Raw genomic sequence first — 26,173 nt, 5'->3', positions numbered from 1 at the left:
ATCTCAGGCTAAATAATGTCCAAGTCTACCAGGTTTGGCTTTATTTGACTTTAGTGTGCACCCATTTCTTCTTGTCCTTTCCCATCCTTGGTTTTACTGTTTCCCGATCATTAGAGTAACTTGTTTGCCAGAGCAGTGTGCCTGGTCAGGTGAACTACTAGCCCAAGAGGGTACCAAACTCAGGTGTGGGCTGAGTAGGAGCCACAATAGGCCGGAGCTGAAGATGGGCACAGAGTGTTTGCCTATCTCACAGAGCCAGGGCTCTGATCCCTGAGCAGTAAGTAATTACTGGTTCAACATGGGATGTCTCCCAGAGTCCCTTGCATTACCTGGCTGACCCCACAATATTAGGAAGTCATAATATGCCACCTAAAGGAGTAAAAATATAGGGGTATCTGGTTCCACTGGCCTTTTTCACCTTTCCAGGAACTTTACTTCTAACCTATACTTGCTCTATTTCTCTTTCTTGATTGACACAAGAGGGGTGCTGTTTACTACTTGATGCATCCCCTGTCCGAAGATCTAACCTTTCAGGTCTGTTACAGAAAAAACATGAGCTAACAGGAAGATTCGCTCAGTGTAATTTATATTTCTTCACATAACACATTAAATTGACATGACTCTCTTCGTGTGAGGTACTAAAATAAATCATGGGGAGGGAAGCTGGGGATGAGGTTTTATATAACAACATCAAAGGTGGCACAATGCCCAAGCCCTTGCTCCATGCTTCTCCTATAGGTGGTGCTAGCGAAGACAAAAAAATAAAAAGCCTGCCACTGGTGCTTTCTTTAAAGACTGAACTCCTTTCCAATCTCATCAATGAGTGGTTCTCTCTTTCACTTTGTTCTTTTCCCTCTTTGCTGGATGAAGTAGATACAGCTATACAAGGAGAAATCCATTTGAGTTAGTTGTGCTTGGAATTCTTTTTTAAAAAGTAGTTGAAAGTATGTGGGGGAGCATGTTTCCCCACCACCACTCTTCTTTTCTACCACCATCACCACCACCTCACCACCTGCCTCCCATCACCCAGTTTAAAAGTAGCAAAGCCCGCAGCAGTAGAAGATCTAGAAGTTGAAATGGGTTCTAAACAGAGAGTAAAATGACTCTGTCAGCTTTACTGGCCTTGCTGAATATAAGATGGAGACTAAATAGATGGCAGAGATGAGAGAGGACAGGATGGGGAAGCAGAGTGAGGGAAGGGAAGGGAAGGGGAAGGGAGGGGAGGGGAGGGGAGGGAAGGATTTTCTTAAGTCTTAAGTCTTACTATTACTACTATCGCTACCAAGTGTTTATTAAGCCATTCTTTACCTGCTCCTGCTAGAAGCAATATGCTCCTAATTAAAAGGAATGTTTCCTCAGCCTGGAGTCCCTTCTTCTTATCATTTCTGCTAGGTAAACAAGTGCCATAATGGAGAAACCTGTTTTGTTATGTTAATCCTTTTAATTACTTGAGGAATTTCTATTTTTTTAATTTACCTGGCAAGTCTTATCTCATGGAAGCCTCTTATCACCAGCAATTTCTATCCATATTTCAGATAAGGGATGAGGGAACTAAGGCTCCAAGATGGGACATGACTTACCCAATGTCTTGTAGCTAGTTAAAGTTGAGTAGCAGAATGAAATTTTCAATTCAGCCCTTCTGGTTGGTAGCTCAGTGTTATTTCTATGACACCACACTGCCTTACAGGAACTTTTGCCCTGTTTGAAGATGCTTGGAAACAGGATATTCTTTTAAGTAGTGTATCCTCCCTGTAATCTCATTTGTCTTAATAATATTCTTGCACATCTTTTATTTGCCCCCATGGATCATCCATGAGAAAATTCAGCATTGGTGTGTTATCAATAAGTTGTTAATATTAATGCTCCAAGAGTCATTCTCAGTGACCGCCCATGGGCTTTGCTTAGGGAAGGAAGTTCTGGCCTAAGTTTGTGTTTGATTGGATTTGGTTGAATTGGACCCAGCCAAAAGGCCTGGATTTGTTGATCCTTGTTAAAATGAGCAGTGAGCAACAGCTTTTGACTCATAGAGCCAGGGAATTTCAAGACTGGGAAGGATTTAAAAAGTCATCTAGATTAACCTCCATGCTTGATGTTTGAATCCCTCCAAAATATTCCTGCCTCCCAAGTGGTCATTCCAGTCCCTGCTCTTAAATCTCCACCTATAGTTAGCTTTCTGCTTCTTCATGCCATCTATTGTACCTCACAACAGCTCTGAGAGAATGTTTGTCCTTATGTTGAAGTGAAAACTTTCTGGAACTTCTACTCATGAGAAGGGTACACGAGGCTAAAAGTACTAGCTCTGCAGATAATCTTCCTAGATTAGGATCCCAGCCATCTCATTTATTAGTGATCAGTCCTTGGGCAGGTCACTTGTACTTTCTGTGCTTCAGTGATCTCATCTACCTCATTAAGTTGTTGTGAGGACTAAACAGAATTATGCAAGAAAAATGCTGACACTACAGTCTGACACCTAGGAAGCACTCTGTAATGACGTGGATGATACTAGCAGAAAGCTTTTAATGTTAGTGGTAGTAATAGCGTCTTATTCTCCCTTGCTAGAGCTACACTGACCATCTTCTCCATTCTAGAGTCCTTCAGAGGTGTGAAGCCTAAGACCAGGTATGCCAAGTTTCTGTTATCCAGGCTTTTAGACCTTCATCCTTTACCTGTCATCTTGCATGACTCTTAGTCCCTCTGTATCAGCTTCCTGCTACTCCTGTGTATGTGTGTAGCTAGATTGAGGCCGTCCAGGCACCCAAGACTTTTGTTCCACCCCATGCAGCCACTTGAATGAGGACATGGACTATGTGGAGGCCTGGGCATCCTGATACTGCCTAGCTCTTGAGTCTAATAAGAGTGGTGTTGAATCTAATGAACCTGCCAAACATATAATTGGACAGTGTACTTTCTTGGCTGCTCTGGCTTTTATCAACAGGCATAATGACATTGATAATTCTGTACATCAGCAGTTAAACCTCATTTATGTGTTTATAAATTGAGGAACACTGTACTATAAATATATATGAATCCAAGAATGGATTGAAAAATATCTTTTGCAAGAGGTACTGGGAAAAAGAATCATAATAATAGACCCATAGATTCTGCCCATTGGTATAACTATTTAGTTATTTGTTAAACTTACTAAGATAGTGGGTTTTTAAAAATATTGCTGCTCAGTGGGGCTTGCCATGTTTTGGGCGGATTCATGCCCATATTCAGTTACATGTTAGGAAAGCATAGCTTATTGGCAAGGATACATCTTAATAATTGTGTTATTTTTCTGTTAATTATGGTCTAAAAGTTATATTAGTTGTATTTTTCCCATGTATCACCATAATCTTAAAATACCTTGTACTAAAAGAACATTCTTATATTTATATTATTAACCTCAATCCTCATCTACCACCAAAATCACTCTCATACAGTCCCTAGATTGTCCTTTAGCGGTCTTTTAATTAACATTAATCTCTCTAGACTACCCTGTTCAGCTGCAGTCACATTTGTATATCAGCATTGTTTGTTATACTCATTATAATGTTCTATTATCAACTCCATCCATTAACACATATTTACAATTGTCCTTATTAAAAACAGTCTACATACATTCAACATTATCAGCTCCCCCTTCTCGACCCACATTCTTTCTCTCATGATCCTATATGCTATACTCCATCTACATAATTTTACTCATCATGTTTACTTCTTATCAGTGAGACCATACAATATTCAGAATTTTGTGCTAGATTATCTCACTCAACATTGACCTCAAGGTTCATCCATGTTGTCATGTGGTTTCCCAGTTCATTTCTTCTTACAGGTGAATAGTATTGACTCACATGTACATACCACATTTTGATTATCCATTCATCAGTTGACGGGCACTTAGGTTGTTTCCACCTTTTAGCATTTGTCAATAATGCCACTATGAACATTGGTGTGGAAATACATGTTCACATCCTTGCTTTCAGTTCTTCTGAGTATATTCCTTATAGCGGGATTGCTGGATCATATACGAGTTCTATATTTAGCTGCCAGAGGAACTGCAAAATCACCTTGTGCAGAGGCTGCACCATTTCACACTCCCCAAAACAATGATGGAGTGTGGCTTTTTCTCCCCATCCTCTCCAACACTTGTATTTTCTGTTATTTAAATAATGGCCATTCTATATGGCATGAACTTATATCTCATTGTAGGTTTGACTGCATTTTCCTAATAACTAGTGATCTTGAGCATTTTTTCATGTACGTATTGGCCATTTGTATTTTATCTTTGGAAAAATTTCTATTCAAGCCCTTTACCGATTTATTAATTGAGTTGCTTGTCTTTGTGTCCTTGGATTGTGTGATCTCTTTATATAACATGGTGATCAATCCATTATCATATATAAGGTTTCTGAAGATTTTTTTTCCCATTGTTCAGGCTGTCTTTTCACCTTCTTAACAAAATCTTTTGAAACAAGAGTGTTTAATTTTGAGAAAGTCCCATTTATCTATTTTTTCTTTTATTGCTTGTGCTTTGGGGGTAAGGCCCAAGAAGCCAGCATATACCACAAGATCTTTAAGATGTTTCCCTACATTTTCTTCTAGGTGTTTTATGTTTCTAGCTTTTATATTTAGGTCCTTGATCCATTTTGAGTTAATTTTTATATAAGATGTGAGATAGGGGTCCTCTAGCTTTCTTTTATATCTGGATATCCATTTTCCCAGCATGATTTCCTGAATAGGCTGTTCTGACCCAGCAGGGTGGGTTTGACAGCCTTGTCAAAAATTACTTGAACATAGATGTGAGTGGCTATTTCTGAACTCTCAATTTGATTCCAAAGGTCAGTCTATCTTCATGCCAGTAACATGCTTTTACCATTTCAAAGTCAGGAAGTGAGAGTCCTCCCACCTCATTCTTCTTTTTAAAGACATTTTTGGCAATTCAGGGGATTTTCCCTTTCCAAATAAATTGAATAATTTGCTTTTCCAATTCTACAAAGAAAAATTTTGGAATTTTTATTGGGATTGCATTAAATCTGTATACCATTTGGGTAGAAGTGACATTTTTCTTTTTTTTTTAATCTTTCAGCATTTATTTAGTAGGTTTGTTGTTCGTGGTGGTATTGTTCAAATTTCAAACCTATTTTTTTTTGAAAAGTGATTTGATTTATTTTTATTTTTTATTTTTGTCTTTATTTTTTATTTCTGTCTTTATTTTTTTAATATTACATTTAAAAATATGAGGTCCCATATACACCCCACACCCTCACCTCACTGCTCCCCCCTTAACAACAATCTCCATCGTCATGAGACATACATTGCATTTGGTGAATACATCTCTGAACATCACTGCACCTCATGGTCAATGGTCCACTCATAGCCCACACTCTCCCACGTTCCACCCAGTGGGCCATGAGAGGACATACAGTGTCCGGTAACTGACACTGCAGCATCACCCAGGACAACTCCAAGTCCTGAAAACGCTTGCACATCTCATCTCTTCCTCCCATTCCCTATCCCAGCAGCCATCATGGCCACTTTCTACATACCAATGCCACATTTTCTTTAATTACTAATCACAATAGTTCATGAATAGATTATCAGTAAGTCCACAAATCCATACTCTATTCCTCCACCCTGTGGACCTTGGAATGGTTGTGTCCACTCCACATCTATATCAAGAGGGGGCTTAGATTCCACATGGATGCTGGATGCAAACCTCCTGCTTTCAGTTGTAGGCACTCTTGGTTCCATGGTGTGGTGGTTGACCATTTCAACTCCATGTTAGCTGAGTGGGGTAAGTCCAATAAACCAGAGTGTAGGAGTTGCCAGTCTGTTGAGGCTCAGGGCCTGGCTATCACATGGTCAGTCCAGAGATTCAGGTCCCCTGGTTATATATTAAACCCCAGCACCAACTACATTTCTGGTAAAAGTAACAGGAGAGGCTTGTGAACAAAGATCACATCTGAGTCCAGCTCCATCACACAGAAACACAAACTCCAAAGAAGGGCCAACTGACATGGCACTGAACTTCACCTGCCATGACCATAGAACCAGTGGGTCTCTGTAGCCCTCAGAAGAACCATTACCCGGGGTTGTATCTACTTTATCTGTCTCTGAGACTCTGCTCAGGTGTGCATAAGGGCAACCCCTCTGATAATCTCACGGATCGTTTTGGAGACTCATAGCCATATAAACTCATTTGTCCTTTCCATTTCCCCCTTGATTCAGGTCAAAAAACATTTTTAACTTCTGTTATTATATGTAGATTGAGAAATTCTGCTGTTCCGAGTTGGCCGTTTTATTCAAGGTCATTTTCTAGTTACATCATCAGCAGGTACTTGGTAGTAATCCCTCAGTGCCAGGGAAGCTCCTCCCTAGGAGTCATGTTCCATGCTGGGGGGAAGGCAACACATTTACATGCTGAGTTTGGCTTCAAGACTGGCCATATTTGAGCAACACGGAGGCTCTCAGGAAGTAACTCTTAGGCATCCTGCATCTCTAGGCTTTATTCTTATTTTAGGTGCACAGGCTCACAAGCATGTCATTAGTATCAAGAGCTCATTGTTGGACCTTCATTTTTTTGGTCTTTGCCGTTGCACTTGGGGGTTTGTTGCTGTTCCTTTAGTGACAGTGATAGAGCTACCCTGGCTAGGAACTCAGCACTCCCTCAGTTGTCATTTTTAATTGTATCCACTATGAGAATTCCCAAACATTTTTATGTACCCTGGATATAAGCCCTGGAGAATTCCGTGCCAATCATGTGTCCCCTGTCAATAACATCCCACACCAGTATAACTCCCCTGCCATTGTTGAACCTCTCTGTGATCAAAAACTTCCTGAAAAGTGAAGCCAGGTTCCATTAATAGTAAAATGGAATATAGCGATGAGTTTAAAAGTTAGATATAGAATACATATTAATTTGGAAAAATTAAGGTAAAAATAAATTGGAGTATCAAAAAATTTAAAAATGCAAAAGCTTTGTTTTTGATGTTTTACCTTCCATCACTGCAGTAAGTGTTGCCCTGTACAAAAATTGGCAAGGCAACTACTTATGTCTTTTCCTCACTGTCTAAATCCTATCATTTTCTTTTCTTTATCTAATTATTAAGCTTATCTTCACAAGAGTTTTAGATCACAGTAATTCATATATACAATATACAGTACTCCCACATATCCAACATAAAACCTTTTCGCTTCCACAGCAATAATCTTTTTACAGATTTATACTATATTTACTGAAACTGATGTACAGGTATTGAGACAATTGCTTTGAAACAAGGTAGCATTTGTGTTTACATTGTGGTATATTTTTGACTATACACTTTTCTAAATTTTCAGTTATCTTATGTTTTACATTATGATTTACATTTTAGCCTATCAGCCTCTATATATTTTTGGTGTAATTTACATTTCTTATATCCATCCTTGTGTAATCTTGTGGAATACTTCTATTGCCCACAAATTTACATTAGTTCTGTCTATTCAATACCTCTTTCCCCCTCCCCTTAGAGCCCATTGTGACAGGCAATCTTCATTGCTTGAAAGGCCATGTTCAGAGATACTTGCAACAGTGTTGAGGGCTTGACATGCTCAACTGCCCTAATGCCCTGGGAGCCACCATTTCTCTTGAGAGATACAGTTCCCTCTATTTGATGGCATCAGTCCTGCCCAGGATGTGGGTATACCTTCACTCTCATTATAAGGGTCTCTATCCAATGATATAACCCACTATGGCAAAATGAGCTTTCATATAATCCTTAGGAGCCTGTCCTGCATCAGATTATGCCCTTTAAGCATCTTAAACATGTAACCTTCCTTATTATATTTTTGAAAAAGTTTTGTCAGCATTATACTCTCAACCAAATACATGATACTCTTCTATGTTCTTGTGTTGCCCCACCCTCCCCCCAGTTACTTGGGCAATATTACCCATCTTCCCATCCCTAGACCCCTCAAGTCTGCAAAGCCCCACCAAAGGTAACCATATGCCCCCATTTTATCCCTTCCTTGTACAAATACTTACCTCCAGCTTATCATAGATTTCACCCATGTAGGTGTCAGCTTTCATCCTTCCTCTACCCCCTAACTTCCTGTAAGCCTATCATCCAGTCTCTAGCTCTCTGAGGCAGCTTGGTTTCCTTATTTCATATCACTGAGGTCATGTAGTATTTGTCCTTCAATACCTGGGTTGCTTCACTCAACATAAGGTTCTCAGGATTCATCCATTTTATCACATGTGTTTGTAGTTTATTCGTTCTTAAAGCCGAGTAGTATCCCATTGTCTGTATATACCACATTTTATTTATCCATTCATCTGTTGATGGGAATTTGGGTTGATTCCAACTTTTGGCAATTGTGAACAATGCTGCTATGAACATTGGTGTGCACATATCGGTTTGTGTCCTTGTTTTCAGTTCTACTGGGTATATACCCAGCAGTGGAATTGCTGGGTCATGTGGCAAATCTATGGCTAGTTTTTTGAGAAACCGCCAAACTGTCTTCCAGAATGGCTGGATTCTTCTGCATTCCCACCAGCAGTGGATGAGCGTTCCCATTCCTCCACATACTCTCTAGCATTTGTAGTCTTGTTTTTTTTTCATAGCTGCCAATCTTATGGGAGTAAGATGGTATCTCATCGTAGTTTTGATTTGCATTTCCCTGATAGCTAGAGATTTGGAGCTTTTTTTCATGTGCTTTTTAGACATTTGTATTTCTTCTTTGGAGAAGTGTCTGTTTAAGTCTTTTTCCCATTTATTAAATGGGCTGTTTGTCTTTTTATTTTTAAGATACAGGAGTTCTTTATATATGCAGGTTATAAGCCTCCTATCCAATATATGGTTACGAAATATTTTCTCCCATTGTGTAGGCTCTCTTTTCACTTTCTTGACAAACTCCTTTGAGGTGCAGAAGGCTTTAATTTTGAGGAAGTCCCATTTATCTATTTGTTCTTTTGCAGCTTGTGCTTTTGGTGTGAAGTTCATGAGGCCATTTCCTATTACAAGGTCTTGTATATGTTTCCCTACACTGCTCTCCAAAGTCTTTATGGTCTTGGCTCTTATATTTAGGTCTTTGATCCATCTTGAGTTGATTTTTGTTTAAGATGTGAGATGGTAATCCTCTTTCATTATTTTACATATGGATATCCAGTTCTCCAGGCACCATTTGTTGAATAGGCCATTCTCTCCCAGTTGACAGTGTTTGGTGACTTTATCAAATATTATATGACTATACATATGAGGATCTATGTCAGAACTCCCAATTCAGTTCCATTGGTCTGAGAGTCTCTCCTTGTGCCAAAACCATGCTGTTTTCACTACTGTAACTTTGTAGTATATTTTGAAGTCAGGTAGTGTGATTCCTCCAATTTCGTTTTTCTTTTTCAATATGTCTTTGTCTATTCAGGGCCTCTTTCCTTTCCAAACAAATTTCATAGCTAGTTTTTCTAGTTCCTTAAGGAATGCTGTAATGATTTTTATTGGGATTGCATTGAATGTGTAGATCAGTTTTGGAAGGATAGACATAATAATATTTAGTCTTCTTATCCATAAACAGGGAATATTTTTCCATTTATTTAAGTCTTCTTTGATTTCCTTGAACAGTGTTGTGTAGTTCTCTGTGTATAAGTTTTTTACATCTTATTTAAATTTATTCCTAGGTATTTGACTTTTTTATTTACTATTGTAAATGGTATTTGTTTCTTGATTTCCTCCTGAGCTTGCTCATTTTTGGTGTACAGAAATGCTACTGATTTTTGTGCTTTGACCTTATAACGTGCGACTTTACTAAACTCATTTATGCATTCTAGAATCTTTGTTGTAGACCTCTCAGGGCTTTCTATGTATAGGATCATGTCATCTGCAAATAATGAAATTTTGACTTCTTCCTTTCCAATTTGAATGCCTTTTTTATATGGTTCTTGTCTCAGGGCTTGAGCAAGTACTTCTTTTTTTTTTTTTTTCAAGGTCAGTAACTTTGTTTATTAGGAAGGATATTACAAAATAATTTCATACATGGTCTGAAAATTAATCATTGACATTCTTATAATATAAAGCTATTGGGACAATAAGATGTCTTAAGAACAGAAATACAATCAATTCAGAAGAAATTGGGAGAAGGAGAATATCAGTGAATAAAAAGGTTTTCAATTTTTTTGTGATGATTTCAATGAACCTCATTTGATAATGAATCTCAAACTGTATGTCTTCAAATAAACCTTACCTCACAATTATACATCACTAATTATAATTCTCAAAATGAGAATTAAGTAATTGCCTGGGGCTGCCTGAAAGAGCCTGATGTTAACTGCATTATGGCACTGGGTTTTGATGTGCAGCTATTACTTCCCAAGCTTTGACTTTGAAGACATTGATCAAAATCTACCACCTTCTACCACACACAAAACCCCTGTCAGAGGCCTGACAACACCTCATAACAACCACCTTATGCTCACAAAGAAATGAATTTCAAAACCAAAACATGTGAATGGCAGGAAGCCAGGGAGGAACTGATTTACCAATTTTACTTCTACTTAAAATCTTTGTTGGGAATGGAAGCCATTAAAAAAAAATCAAACTGCTTTTTAATTGGGATGCAGCTAATGAAAACTCAAGAAGACAGACTCTGATAGGACAAAAGATAGGAGAAGGAAAAGAAATACGTAGTGCCTCTCAGTATTACTTTCATCACATTTTATAGTAAAATGAGCAAAAAATATTTTCTAGTTGCAATAGCAAATCATTCTCAAGAAATAGGAACTTGAGAATATTCAAGGAGTTGATATTCATATTTTATTTGTTTTCAATCAATAAAATATAGAAGGACCTAACATATTAAAATGTATCTTTTTTATGCTAACCATTCAATTTCCAAAAATGTGCATGCATAGACTTCTCCACTGTCAATTTTGATTACATTAAAATCTTTAGCTATTTTCTAATACCAAATTGCAAGATCTCAAAACAGTTATCTTAAGAGGAATAAACTAGATTTGAAGTGAGTGTCAGGTTTTGAAAGGAGTGAAGTGTTTGTAATCTGGCTCTGGTGATGCTTGAGAGTAAAAAGAAAACATGTTTCAAATTTCTACTGTTATAAATCAATAGCAGATATTTCTGTCTTACTGATATTTACATGGCAGTGTGTTAGGAGCAAGTACTTCTAAGACAATGTTAAATAGAAGAGGTGAGAGTGGGCATCCTTGTCTTGTTCCTGATCTTAGAGGGAAGAATTTTAAGATTTCATCATTGTAAGCGATGTTGGCTATGGGTTTTTCATATATACTCTTGATTATGTTCAGAAAATTTCCTTGTATTGCGATCTTTTGCAGTGTTTTCCTCAAGAAAGTGTGCTGTATTTTCTCAAATGCTTTCTCTGCATCTATAGATATAATCATGTGGTTTTCCTGCAATCTGTTTATATGGTGTATTACGTTGATTGTTTTTCTTATGTTGAACCATCCTTGCAAACCCAGAATGAATCCCACTTGGTCATGGTGTATAATTCGCTTAATGTGTTGTTGAATACGGTTAGTATTTTGCTGAGGATTTTTGCCTCTAGGTTCATTAGAGAAATTGGTCTGTAGTTTTCCTTTCTTGTGTTGTCTTTGTTTGGCTTTGGTACTAGGGTAAGGTTGCCATCATAAAATGAGTTATATTAATGTTCCTTCTGTTTCGATTTTTGCAGTAATTTCAGTATGATTGGTGTTAGTTCTTTCTGGAATGTTTTATGGAATTCACCTGTGAATCCGTCTGGCCCTGTACTCTTCTTAGTTGGGAGGTTTTTAATGACTGATTCTATGTCTTTACTTCTGATTGGATTGTTGAGATCATCCATTTCTTCTTTCATGAATATAGGCTGCTTATGTGTTTCTAGGAATTTGTCCATTTCTTCTGAATAGTCTTTTTTGTTGGAATGTAATTTTTCAAAGTATCTTCTTATGATAGTCTTTATTTCTTTGGGGTCAGTGGTGATATCTCCTTTCCCATTTCTTATTTTGTGTGTTTGCATCTTCTCTTTTTTTTCCCTTTGTTAGTCTCGCTAAGGGTTTGTCAATTTTATTGATCTTCTCAAAGAACCAGCTCTTGGGTTTGTTTATATTTTCCAGTGCTTAATTATCTTCTAATTCATTTAGTTCTGCACTTATCTTTGCTCTTTCTTTCTTTGTTTTTCCTGTGGGGTTACTTTGTTGTTTTTTTAACTAATTCTTCTAAATGTGCAGTTAATTCTTGAATTTTTTCTCTTTCTTCTTTTTTGACGTATGAATTTATGGCTATAAATTTCCTTCTCAGTACTGCTTTTGCTGCATCCCTTAAATTTTGAAATATTGTGTTACCATTTTCATTATTTTCAAGGTAGTTATTAATTTCTTTTGAGATTTCCTCTTCGTCCCACTTTTTTATTAAAAGTGTGCTGTTTAATTTCCATATCTTGGTGTGAAATCTGGGCCTCTGGCCCTTGCAGATTTCCAGCTTCACTCCACTGTGGTCAGAGATATTATTTTATATTATTTCGATTTTTCTGAATTCATTGAGCCTTTCATTGTGGCCTAGCATATGGTCCATCTTGGAGAATGATCCATCTGCACTTGAAAAAAATGTATATCCTGCTGTTTTCGGGTGTAATGATCTGTACATGTTTATTAGATCCAACTCCTCTAATATACTGTTCAATGTTTTTGTTTCTTTATTGATTCTATTTTGAGATGTCCTGTCCAAAGTTGATAGTGGTGTATTAAAGTCTCCCACTATAATTGTAGCGGCATCTTTTCTTTCACTTAGATTTTCCAGTGTTTGCCTCATGTATTTGGAGGCCCCCTTTTTAAGAGCATAAATATTTATGATCATTTGTTCTTCTTGAAATATTGTCCCTTTCACTAATATTTAGTATCCTTCTTTGTCTCTCACAATTGTTTTGCATTTAAAGTCTATTTTGTCTGATATTAATATAGCTACTCCTGCCTTTTTTTGGTTACTGTTTGCTTGTAAGACTCTTTTCCAGCCATTCACTTTCAACCTTCATGATTCCCTGGGTCTAAGATGTTTTTCTTGTAGACAGCATATAGATGGGTCATATTTCCTTATCCAATCTCCCAGTCTGAATCTTTTGACAGGTGAGTTTAAGCCATTGTTATTCAGTGTTATTACTTTTAAGGAATTATGTATGTTAGACATATTTTGTTTGGACTTGTGTTTGTCATATTTTGTTTGTTTGTTTCCTTCTCTTTTTGTCTTTTTTATTGCTCTTACACTCTCCTCCAACTCTGCCTCTCCTTTTTTTTTTCTTTCTTCCTGCAGAACTCCCTTTAGTATTTCTTGAAGGGCAGGGTTCTTGTTGGCATACTCTTTCAATTTCTGTTTATCTGTGAATATTTTGAACTCTCCATCCTTTTTGAATGCTAATTTAGCTGGGTAGAGTATTCTTGGTTGGAATTTTTTTTCTTTTAGTACCTTGACTATATCATACCACTGCCTTCTTGACTCCATGGTTTCAGATGAGAAATCAGCACTTAATCTTATGGAGCCTCCCCTTTATGTGATGGTTTCTTTTCTCTTGCTGCTTTTAGAATTTTCTCTTTGTCTTGAGCATTGGATAATTTGACAAGTTGTGTCTTGGGGTTGGCCTGTTGGGATTTATGGTGTTTGGGGTGCATTGTGCTTCCTGGACATGTATATCCATCTCTCTCATTAGATTTGGGAAGTTTTCAGCCATTATTTCCTGCAACACCCCTTCTGGCCCCTTTCCCTTCTCTTCTCCTTCTGGGATGCTTATAATACATATGCTTGTGCGTTTTGCATTGTCATTCATGTCCTTAAGTCCTAGCTGGATTTTTTTCTATCTTTTTATCTATCAGTTCTACTATCTGTTTGATTTCAGATGTACCATCTTCCCTGTTGCTAATTCTCTCCTCTACCTCTTCTAATCTGCTGCTATTTGCTCAGAGTATAATTTTTATTGCTTGAACTGTGGTGTTCATCACCATCATATCTGTTATCTTTTTGCGTATATCTGCAATTTCCTCTCCAAGTGTTTTCTTCATATTGTTAATCTCTTCATTTACTTCATGAAGTTGGTCTCTAATATATGTTTTGAGATCTTTAATTACTTGTCTGATATTCTGCTCCCCTTCCTGGTTTTTAGCTTGTTTATTGCATTCGGCCATGTTTTCCTGATTATTGTTTTGGTTTGTAGTTTTTTGTTTCTGTCTGGTCATCATTTTTTCTTGATGTGTTTAATCAGTTTCTTAACATCTTTGTCTATTCTTGGGGATTAATTAGTTTTTGTTCATGTGTAGGTGTTGTCTCTTCTCTTTGTCACTTTGTTCTTCTTACTCTATTTTCTTGTTGCTGGCTAAGTTCACTTTGAAGGAAAATATTAGGGCCAGGTAAAACAAAATGAGTAAGAAAAGAAAATGTATAAAGTAGTATTGGTAATAAATGTTAACAGAGCAAAAATGTGAGTTCTAGGAGAATGGGTATTAGACTCATATAAGTTGTGTAGAGTTATAGCAGTAAGTAGCATACCTATAATGAGATAGTCAACTGAATATGGGGAGGAATAAAATATGAATTAAAAAGCCAGTGTTTTCATGAGAAAGGGAAAGAGAATAGAAAGACAATAATATCAACAGTTGATAAAAGACAGAAAACAGAGCAAAGGTTTTAGAAATTAAAAGTCTGAAAATTTGGCGGCCAAAAAATGGAGGTGGAATGTAAGAGAAACAGTAGATGATTGATGATAGCAAGATGTTTGGGTAAGGGGTAGTGTATGTGTCCAAAATCAGTTTTCTCAGAAAAGAGGAAATGGAGGATGAGGGAACACATCAAGTGTGAAGCGCTCCCTGCAGCACCTATTATATAAAGAAAAGAAAAGAAAAGAAGAAGAACAAGAGAGAAAAGAAAAAAAAAGAGAAGAGAAAAAGGGGGTGGGCAAAGAAAAGGGCGAGAAACAAGCAAGAAAAATAAAAGGAAAAAAAATTAAATAAGTGAAGAAGGACCTTGGGGGATAAAGTGGGATTAAAGACCAGGAGACAATGCAATATTAGCAACCAAGCCAAAAAAAAAAAAAACACAAACACCGAGGGCTAGTGTAATCAAGGACCTCAGATGGACCTCAGGGTGCAGTGGTTTCAGGGATGGGAAGTCTGTGACACTGCGGTCTCAAGTTGTGTGAGTCTCTGGAGTGTGGGCCACCAGGGTTAGAGGACACAGACCTGGGAACCACATATCCAGTTAACAGGGACCCTGGGAGCACCACAGCACAACAAAGTCTTCAGAGATCCCCGCTGCTTGGCGCCAGTCCTAGGGGGAGGGGTCCCGCCTGCAACTTCTGACCTCTGTGTCAGAAACCCAAATTTCCACTTCTTACAAGAATCTCTTCTATCACTGTCTCACCACATCGACATCCGGACACCTCCTGCCCTGCAAGCCCCGAAACAGCACCCTGGGAGCATTGCTGCACTACAAAGATTTCAGGGACTGCTGCAGATGGGCTACCAGCCCAGGGGGAAGGGGTTCCGCCTAGAAATTCTGACCTCCGTGTCAGAAAATGCACGTTCCATCTCTTGCCAGAATCTCTTCTGTCACTGTCTCACCAAATCGACATCCAGACACTTCCTGCCCTGCAAGCCCCTGAAATAGCCTGCTCAGGGTTTGGGAACACCCCACACAACACAATAAAGATCGCAGGGATTGCCATGGTCCGGCCACCAGCCCTAAGGGGAGGAGCTCCATCCGGAACCTCTGACCTCTGTGTCAGAAACCGAAAGTACCACCTCTCACAAGAATCTCCTCTGTCACTGTCTCACCAAATCAACTTCCAGACACCTCCCACCCTGCAAGCCCCTGGAACAGCCCACTCAGGGCTTGGGAACTCCCTAGCACAGCAAAGCCTTCAGGAATCACCACAGCCGGGCCGCCGGCCACAGGGGGAAGGATCCCGCCCTCAACCCTGACCTCCGTGAAAGGGACCCAAAATTCTACCTCTTGCAAGTGTATCCTCTGTCTCCATCTCATTAAATCAACATCCAGACACCTCCTGCCCTGCAAGCACCCGAAACAGCCTGGTCCAGCAGGACTCCAACCCTACTCAGCCGCTTCTTTGCAGGAGAGATTATGAAGTGCACTCACTCAGATGCCATCTTGCCCTGCCTCTCCTTCTTTTTGTTTTTATTGTACCTGGGCTGGGGATTAAACCTAGGACCTCATGTGTGGGAAGACAGGGCTCAACCACTAAGCTACACTGATTCCTCTGGGTTTTTTTTTCCTTTGGTTTGCTTGTTTGTTTTGTTTTTGTTTTTAGGAGGTACCAGGGATTGAACCTTGGACCTCATGTGTGGAAAGAAGATGCTCAACCACTTGAACTATATATATACTGCTCCCTAGAATTGGTGTCTTAATAATATTTAGTCTTCCAGTCCATGAACATGGAATATCTTTGCATTTAATTAGTTCTTCCTTGGTTTCTTTTAGCAAACTTTTGTGGTTTTCTAAATACAGTTCCTTTATATCCTTGTTTAAATTTATTCCTAAATATTTGATTCTTTCAATTGCTATTGTAAACAGATTTTTTTCTGACTTCCTCCTCATTAACCATGTATGAAAATTCTATTGATTTGATTGTTTGTGGGTATTAATCTTGTATCCTGCCGCTTTGCTGAAATCGGTTATTAGTTGTAGTAGTTTTGTTGTGGATTTTTTGGGATTTTCTAAGTACAGGATCATCTCATCAGTGAATAGTGAAAGCTTTCCTTCTTTATTTCCACTTTGAGTGGATTTCATTTTTTTTCTTACCTAATTGCTCTAGTTAAAACTTCTATCACAATGTTGAATAACAGTGATAACAGTGGGGATACTTCTCTTGTTCTTGAACTCAGCAGAAAAGTTTTCAGTTTTTCACCATTGAGTACAAAGCTAGCTGTGGGTTTTTCATGTATGCACTTCATCATATTGAGAAATTTTCCTTCTTATCTTCGGGAATGTTTTTATCAAGAAAGGATGCTGTATTTTGCCAGATGCCTTTTCTGCATCAATTGAGATAATCCTGCACTTTTTCTTCTTCAATTTATTAGTGTGTTGTAGTACACTGATAGGTTTTCTTATGTTGAACCCCCCTTGCTTATCTGATATAAAACCCTTTCAGGACTTGGAGTTGTCTTGGGTGATACTGCAGGGACAGATGCTGAACACTGTATGTTCTGCCATGGCCCACTGTGTGGACTGAGGGAGAGTGTAAACTACAACGTAAATCAATATCCATGTGGTGCAGCAGTGCTCCAAAATGTATTCACCAGATGCAGTGAATTTCCCATGATGATGAAAGAGGTTGTTGATGTGGGAGAAGTGGGCTGAGGGGGGTGGGACGGTATATGGGGACCTCTTATATTTTTTGAATGTAACATTTAAAAAACAATAAAGAGAGGGAAAAAACCCACATGATTATGGCACAAAACTTTTAAAGTGCTCTTGGATTCAGTTAGCAAGGATTTTGTTGAAGATTTTTACATCTATATTCATTAGAGAAATAGGTCTGTAATTTTCTTTTTTCACAATACTTTTATTTGGCTTTGTTATTAAGGTGATTGTTAGCTTCGCAGAAAGTTTGGTAGTGTTCCTTCCTGTTCAATTTTTTGTAAGTTTTTGCAGCAAGATGATTAAAAGAATTCATTTGTGATGCCCTCTGGCCCTGAAATTTTCATTTTGGGGAGATTTTTATGACTGTTTCAAATTCTTAACTTGTGATTAGTTTGTTTAGGTGTTCTGTTTCTTCAAGGGTCATTGTTGGTTGTTCCTGCATTTCTAGAAATTTGTCCATTCCAGAATTGTCTATTTTGTTGTCATACAGTTGTTTATAGTATCCTTTTATCATCTCTTTTATTTCTTTCTCTCTTTTTTAGAAGTTCCTGGGGATTGAACCCCGGACCTCATACATGGGAAGCAGGAACTGAACAACTGAGCTACACCCACTCCCCTCTTTTATTTCTGTTGTGTCATTGGTAATGTCTCCTTTTCAATTCTGATTTTATTTATTTGCATCTTCTCTCTTTTAATTTTTTAAGGCTAGCTAAGGATTTCTCGAAGAACCAACTATTAGTCCTGTTGCTTTTCTCTATTGTTTTTTATTCTCCATTTCATTTATTTCTGCTCTAATATTTATTATTTATCTCTTTTTTGTTTGCTTGCTTTAGGATTGGTTTTCTGTTACTTTTCTATTTCCTACAGGTGTGTAGTCAGGTCTTTGATTTTAGCTCTTTTTTCTTTTTTAATGTAAGGATTGAAGGTTATAAATTACCCTTTCAGCACTGCCTTCACTGTATGCTGTCAGTTTTGATATATCTTATTCTCATTTTCATTGTCTTCAGATATTTACTGATTTTTATTGCAGTTTCTTCTTTGACCCACTCATTATTTAAGTGTGTTGTTTAACCTCCATATATTTGTAAATTTTCCCATTTTCCACCTGTTATTAATTTCCTACTTTATCCGTTATGATCAGAGAAAGTGCTTTGTATGATTTCAATCTTTTTAAGTTTACTGAGATCTGACTTATGGTCTATCCTGGGAAAGATGCTGGAGCACTTTAGAAGAATGTATATCCTGTTGTTTTGTGGTGTAATGTTCTATAATGTCTGTAAGGTCTTATCCACTTATCATATTATTCAAGCTCTCTGTTTCCTTATTTTTCCTATGTCCATATGTTCTCAGCCAATAGACAGAGTGGTGTATTGAAGTCTCCAACTATTACTGCATTAACATCTGTTTCTTCCCTTGGTTTTTCCAGTTGTGTGCCCTCATGTATTTTGGGACAGCTAAGTTTGGTGCATAAATGTTTATTAATTTTATTTCTTCTTCATTCATTTTCCCTTTTATTCATATATAAAGACCTTAATTTCTAATGACAGTTTTGCATTTACAATTTATTTTGTTAGGTATTTGTATCACTAATTCAGATCCTTTTATAAAATTTTATTTTGAAATAAGTTTTAGATTACATAAATGTTACATTTAAAATATAGGGTATCCCCATATACTCCAAACCCGTCCCTTCCCCCACTTTTCCCCAGTAACAACATCATTCAGTAGTGTGGTACATTTATTACAATTGATGAGCACATGTTGAAGCATTACTACTAACCATGGTCTGTAGTTTACATTAGAGTTTACACTTCGAACCACACAATTTTATAGGTTTTGACAGAATGTATAGTGATCTATATCCATTATTGATATGTTATGCAGGACAATTCCAGTGTCCCCAGAATGCCCCATGTTGCACCAATTCTTCCCTCTCCCTCCCCTCAGAATGTCTAGTGGCCACTGCCTTTATATTGCTACAAGTTCTTCCTTTGCTAGAATAATAAGTCTACTTTAGTCCATAGTTGCATTCCCCCCTTATGTTTATTCATTCCTCCTGGGATGAACCTCTCTGGCACTGAGGGATTATTACCAAGCACCAACTAGCCATGCATTTGGAAAAAGACTTTGACCAAAAGGGGAAATATTAAGTACAAATGAGCTTTTATGGCTAAGATATTTCAGAGGTTAGGCTTACGCGCATCTCAGGAGAATCTCATTGAATGCCACAGTAAACAGTGCCTCAAGCAAGGGTGCTGCTCTAGGTTCTAGAGACATCTAGACACTATAGGCAGGGCAGATAATCTCAGGAAATCAGTACCCTGTCAGTGAGCCTTACCTTGGAATATATGCTCCCCAATAATTTTCCTACACATGGCTCTTCTGCCCCTTTTATTTGAACCTATAATTAGCACTATATTTGTTAAATATATGTCCCAGAGACTTAAATCTTTGGTCTGTTCATATGCCAGTTGAGCCCTGAATCTCAAATTCTTCTCTATTACTGTTTGCATAGAATATCTTTCCAAACTTTCAATTTCAACCTGATTTTGTTCTTGCATTTGACATTTTTCTTTCCTGTAGAGCATATAGATGGTTCATATTCATTTATCCATTCTGTCAGTCTTTTAATTGGGGAGCTCAGTCCAATAACTTTCAATATTATTTCTGTAAAGGCATTACTTACTTTGCCCATTTTATCCCTTAGCTTTCTGTTGTCATATCTTCTATTGTATGTCTTTATCGCTTTCAGTTGCTCTTACTTATAATCTTTGTTTTTACCCTCTTCTTCAAGCTTACCTTTGTTTTCTCCTTCAGGCTGTAACATAACACACCTTCTAGTATCTCTTGTAGATTCAGTCTTTTGTGAACAAATTCTCACATTTTCTGTTTGACTGTGAAGACATTAAATTCACCTTCACTTCTGAAGGATAAGTTTGCTAGATAAAGAATTCTAGACTGACAGTTTTTCTGTACCTTAAATATATCATATCATTGTCTTCTTGTCTCCAAGTTTCTGATGAAAGATGGCTACTGTCTTATTGAGGCTCCCTTGTAAGTGATACATTGTTTTTCACTTGCTGCTCTCAGAATCCTCTCTTTACCTCTGGCATTTGACATTCTGAATAGATGTCTCAGGGTAGTTCTATTTGGATTTATTATGTTTGGGATACAATATCTTTCTTGAATATTGATATTCATGTCTTTCATATGTGTTGGAAATATTTCAGTCATTATTTCCTCAAATATTCTTTCTACCCCATTTCTACCCTCTTTTTCTGGGACACCTATAATTTGCATGTTTGTGAATTTTATGCCATCATTTAATTCCCTGAAATCCTGTTCAATATTTTCCTTTATTTTATCTGAATTTTATTCTGTCTTTTCAAATTCAGACGCTGTCTTCCAATTCAGTAATTATGTCCTCAACTAATTCAAATCTACTTTTATACATCTGTAGTGTATTTTGAATATTATCCATTATGGCTTTCATTCCCATAATCTCTGGCACCTTTCTGGCTTTTGAATGCTCCCTATTGTCATTTTAATGTCATTGATCTTTTTAGTCATATTTTTCTTCAGCTCCTTAAATTAAGGAGATTTGTGTGAACATCTTTGATTAGTTGTCTTAAATTCTGTGTCTCATCTGGATTCTTGGTTTGTTTCTTTGACTAAGCCATATCTTCCTGTTTCTTAGTATAGCTTTTTTTTTTTTATCCCCACACCCTGCGGCTTTTTGCATGCTGTCTGCTCTCTGTGTCTATTCACTGTGTGTTCTTCTGTGTCTGTATTTATTTTTACTTATCCCCTCCCTTGTGGCTTGCTTGCTATCTGCTCTTTGTGTCCATTCGCTGTGCACTCTTCTGCTTTTTTCTTTTTTTTTGCTTGTCTCCCTTTCTGTTGCATCAGCTTGCGGAGTTGGCTCTCCATGGCACTTGTGGGCCTGGTGGCATTCCACCGCGCCTCTACCGGTGGCTCTCTGCATCGTGTGGGTAAGCCTGCCTTCACAGGGAGGCCCCAGGATGTGAACCTAGGGCCTCCCATATGGTAGAAGGGAACCCAACTGATTGAGCCACAGACACTTCCTTGGCTTGATATTGTTTGTTGATGTGTAGGTATCTGATTGCATTGGTGATTTTTCCTGTTGATTAATTTCTCTCTTTTGCCTAGTGGTTTTATTTCAGAGCCCTTTTCTTGATTTTTGGTTCATTTTTTCTAAAACATTACCATTGCCCCATTTAAAGAAGGTCACTACTGTTGGGGCTTAGACAAGATCTATGGTGCCTGGGAAAGGATACAAAAGCTTTGTCTTCCTTCACTTTCTTTGCTGGCCAGCAGATGGCACTCATTAGCAAATTTTTCCACCGAGATGAATCCGTCAGTTTCCACTGACTAGATCTTTTTTTTAATTGTTTTTTGTCTTTATTTTTTTAATATTACATTAAAAAAATATGAGGTTCACATATACTCCCCACCCCCCTCCCCCCATTCTTCCCCCCATAACAACAGTCTCATCCATCATCATGAGAAATTCACTGCATTTGGTGAATACATCTCTGAGCACTGCTGCACCTCATGGTCAATGGTCCACATCATAGCCCACACTCTCCCACATTCCACCCAGTGGGCCATGGGAGGGCATACAATGTCCAGTAACTGTCCCTGCAGCACCACCCAGGACAACTCCAAACCCCGAAAATGCCCCCACATCTCATCTCTTCCTCCCACTCCCTACTTTGAGCCAGGGATTCAGAAACAAGTTATGCTGTTTAAAATTGCTGAAAGACACCACACTCTGCCCTCCTCCATACCCTCCCTCTTCCCAGGGAGAAATATATCCCTTCCCCTCCCCTTGGCCACTCAGCAGCAGGTTTTATCGAGGCTGTTTGCCTTGGAGGTGGGGGATGGGTGATGTTCCCAGCGACCACTGACAAGTTAAGGTTTTCCATTTTGGCCTCTTCATGTCTCCACCCCCAGTCCCTCCTGGATGATGCATGCAACACTGTCCTGTCTGCAGGTACACAAAGCAGCTCCATTGGACCAAAATTCAGAACATGGGATGCAGTGAAGACAGTCCTAAGAGAGAAATTTATGGTTATGAATGCTTTATTTGTCCTTGGATAAAACTTTTTTTTCTTCTAGAATGCAGAATAGAAGGGATACTGGCTTTCTCTTTTTGGTTCAGCTCTACTAAAAAGGCATTTTGGTATGAGAAAGCATTCCAATAAGTCACTTTAGAAACAGGTATATCAGGTAAAAAATTGACACACACAAGGTTTAAACCAACAGTTAATTTCTTTCACTCCTGTCCCCACAAAATTTCCTCTCATTGATCACCTCAACAGTAGCCATTTTAGTGGGTGCAATTTCCATTTGTGGTTTTGATTTCCACTTCCCTAAAAGCTTATGATGTTGAACATCTTTTCATGTACTTTTTGTTCCTTTTTATTTCTACTTTGAAAAAAAAAGTATTTTGTCCAAATTTTGAATGGGTTGATTATCTTTTTATTGTTGTGTCATAGGATTTCTTTATAGTGTGGATATTAAACCCTTATAGAATATGTGGTTTTCAAATATGTTCTCCCATTAAGTAGGAGGTCTTTATACTTTCATGATAAAGTCCTTTGATGTGCAAAAGTTTTTGATTTTGATGAGGTCCCATTTACCTATTTTTTTTGTTGATGTTTGTGCTTTCATTGTGAAGTCTAAGAAACCATTACCTAACACAAGATCCTGAAATGCTTTCCTACATTTTCTTTTAGAAGTTTTGACCCAATTTGAGTTGATTTCTCTACATGGTATGAGATACGGGCCATGCTTCTTTTGTATATGCATATCCAGTTCTCCCAGCAGCATTTGTTGAAGAGACTATTTCCCTATTGCCTAGATTAGGCAGCATTGTCAAAAGACAAGAAAACAACAACAAAAAAAACAGACAAGGCCTCTAGCAAGGAGTCCTCTTTGCAATTAAATAAACTGCTTAGGAGTCTGTCCTTCCCACTTTTTCCCTTCCTCACTTCCCTCTCTCCCAGGGCAGCAGGAAGCCTGTGTGAGTGCTCCACTCTGAGTTTCAAATGGGACCCTGCTGAACCAACTTACCACAAAAAATAATGACTCTTAGTCTCTTTGAGAGCTATCACCCACACCTTGCTGGGAACCCTAAATATGCTATTGAAAGGGAACATATGAACATAGGAGATTGTCAGATATTTGGTTGAGAGTATAATGCTGAGAAAACTTTTTCAAAAATATAATAAGGAAGCTTACCTGTTTAAGATGCTTAGAGGGGATAATCTGACACAGGACAGGCTTCTAGGAAGTGTGTGAGTGCTCATTTTGTCATAGTGGGTTATATCATTGGATAGAGACCCATGGAATGAGAGTGAAGGTATACTCACACCCTGGGGAGGACTGATGTTCTCAAATAGAGGGAATTGTATCCCTTGAGAGAAATGGTGGCTCCAATGCATTAGGGCAGTTGAGCATGCCAAGCCCTCAATGTTGTTGCGAGTATCTCTGAACATAGCCCTTCAAGCAATGAAGATTGACTGTCCCTGTGGGCCCTGAGGAGAGGGGGAAAGAGGTATTGAATAGATGGAACCAATGTAGCTGTGTGGGCAATAGAAGTGTTCCAAAAGATTACGCAAGGATGGATATAAAACATGTTAAATTACACCAAAAATATATAGCGGCTGATAGGCTATAATGTAAATCATAATGTAAAGCATAAGATAACTAGAAATTTAGAAAATTGTATAGTCTAAAATATAAACCACAATGTAAACCCAAATGTTACCTTGTTTGAAAGCTATTGTCTCAATATCTGTACATCAGTTTCAGTAAATATAGTATGAATATGTAAAAAGATTATTGCTGTGGAAGGGAAAAGGGTTTTATGTTAGATATGTGGGAGTACTGTATATTGTATATATGAAGTACTGTGATCTAAAACTTTTGTGAAGATAAGCTCAATAATTGGGGAAAAAAAAGAAAATAAAGGACGTAGACACCGAGGAAAAGATGGAAGTAGTTGCCTTGCCAATTTGCATACAGGGAAACATTTATTGCAGTGATGGAAGGCAAAACATCAAAAACAAAGCTTTTGCATTTTTTAATTTTTGATACCCCAATTTATTTTTACCTTAATTTTTCTTAATTAATATGTATTCTATATCTGACCTTTAAACTCATCACTATATTCCATTTTAATATTAATGGAACCTGGCAATACATTGGGCTTCATTTTTGAAGAAGTTTTGGATCATAGAGAGGTTCAACAATGGCAGGGGAAGAATACTTGTGTGGGATGTTATTGACAGGGAACACATGGTTGGCAGGGAGTTCTCCAGGGAAAATATCCAGGGTACATAAAAAATATTTGGATATTTTCATAGTGGTTACAATTAAAAACAACAACTGTGGGAGTGCGGAGTTCTTAGCCAGGGGAGCTCTATCACAGTTCCTAAAGGAACAGAAACAAACCCCCAAGTGCAACGGCAAAGACCAAAAAAGAAGGAAGGTCCAACAATGAGCCCTTGATATTAATGACTATGCTTGTGAGCCTGTGCACCTGAAATAAGAATAAGGACTAGAGCTACAGGGTGTGTAAGAGTTACCTCCTGAGAACCTCCATGTTGCTCAAATGTGGCCAGTCTCAAAGCCAAATTCAGCAGGTAAATGTGTTGCCTTCCCCCCAGCATGGGACATGACTCCTGGGGATGAGCCTCCCCGGTGCCAAGGCATTACTACTAAGTACCAACTGATGATGTAACTAGAAAATGACCTTGAATAAAAGTGTGAATACGGACCAGCAGAATATCTCAGTCTACATATAATACCAGGAGTTAAACATGCTTTTTGACCTGAATAAAAGGGGGAAATGGAAAGGACAAATGACTTTAGGTGACTATGAGTCTCCAAAAAGAGCTGGGAGGTTATCAGAGGGGTCGCCATTATGCAAACATCGGCAGAGTCCTAGAGACAGATAAAGTAGATACAACCTCAGGTATTGGTTCTTCTGAGGGCTACAGAGACCCACAGGTTCTATGGTCATGGCAGATGGAGTTCTGTGCCATGTCAGTTAGCCCTTGTTTGGAGTTTGTTCTTCTGTGTGATGGAGCTGAACTCAGATGTGATTTTTCCACAAGTCTCTCCTGTTACTTTTTTTTTTTTTCTGTCTTTTATTTTTTTATTTATTTTTTATTTTTTTAATTTTATTTTTTATTGACTTTGTAATAATATTACATTAAAAATATATATGTGAGGTCCCATTCAACCCCATCCCCCCACCCCCCCCCTCTCCCCCCCCAACAACACACGTTCCCATCATCATGACACATCTATTGGATTTGGTAAGTACATCTTTGGGCACCTCTGCACCTCATATACATTGGTTCACATCATAGCCCATACTCTCCTCCATTCCATCCAGTGGGCCCTGTGAGGATTTACAATGTCCGGTGATTGCCTCTGAAGTACCATCCAGGGCAGCTCCATGTCCCAAAGACGCCTCCACCTCTCATCTCTTCCTACCTTTCCCCATACCCTTCGTCCACTATGTCCACTTTTCCCATTCCAATGCCACCTCTTCTATGTGGACATTGGATTGGTTGTGTCCATTGCACCTCTATGTCAAGAGGAGGGTCAGATTCCACCTGGATGCTGGATGCAATCCTCCCATTTTCAGTTGTAATCACTCTAGGCTCCATGATGTGGTGGTTGTCCTTCTTCAACTCCATCTTAGCTGAGTGTGGTAAGTCCAATAAATCAGATTGTAGGTGCTGGAGTCTGTTGAGGCTCAGGATCTGGCTATCACATTGTCAGTCCAGAGATTCAAATCCCCT

The 26,173-nt window shown here is 38.2% G+C and overlaps 1 protein-coding gene across 36 annotated transcripts in view; it reads left to right on the top strand.

Moving 5' to 3' along the window:
• Window positions 1-26,173, top strand: part of ARHGEF9 (Cdc42 guanine nucleotide exchange factor 9) — a 530,054-nt gene that overhangs the window by 60,153 nt on the left and 443,728 nt on the right. The gene's annotated exons all lie outside the window — the stretch shown is intronic.

Source organism: Dasypus novemcinctus, chromosome X (genome assembly GCF_030445035.2).
Source record: "Dasypus novemcinctus isolate mDasNov1 chromosome X, mDasNov1.1.hap2, whole genome shotgun sequence".
Lineage (NCBI taxonomy): Eukaryota > Metazoa > Chordata > Mammalia > Cingulata > Dasypodidae > Dasypus > Dasypus novemcinctus.
Note: the sequence above shows the minus strand (reverse complement) of the source record. Positions and strands in the feature narration are given on the sequence as shown.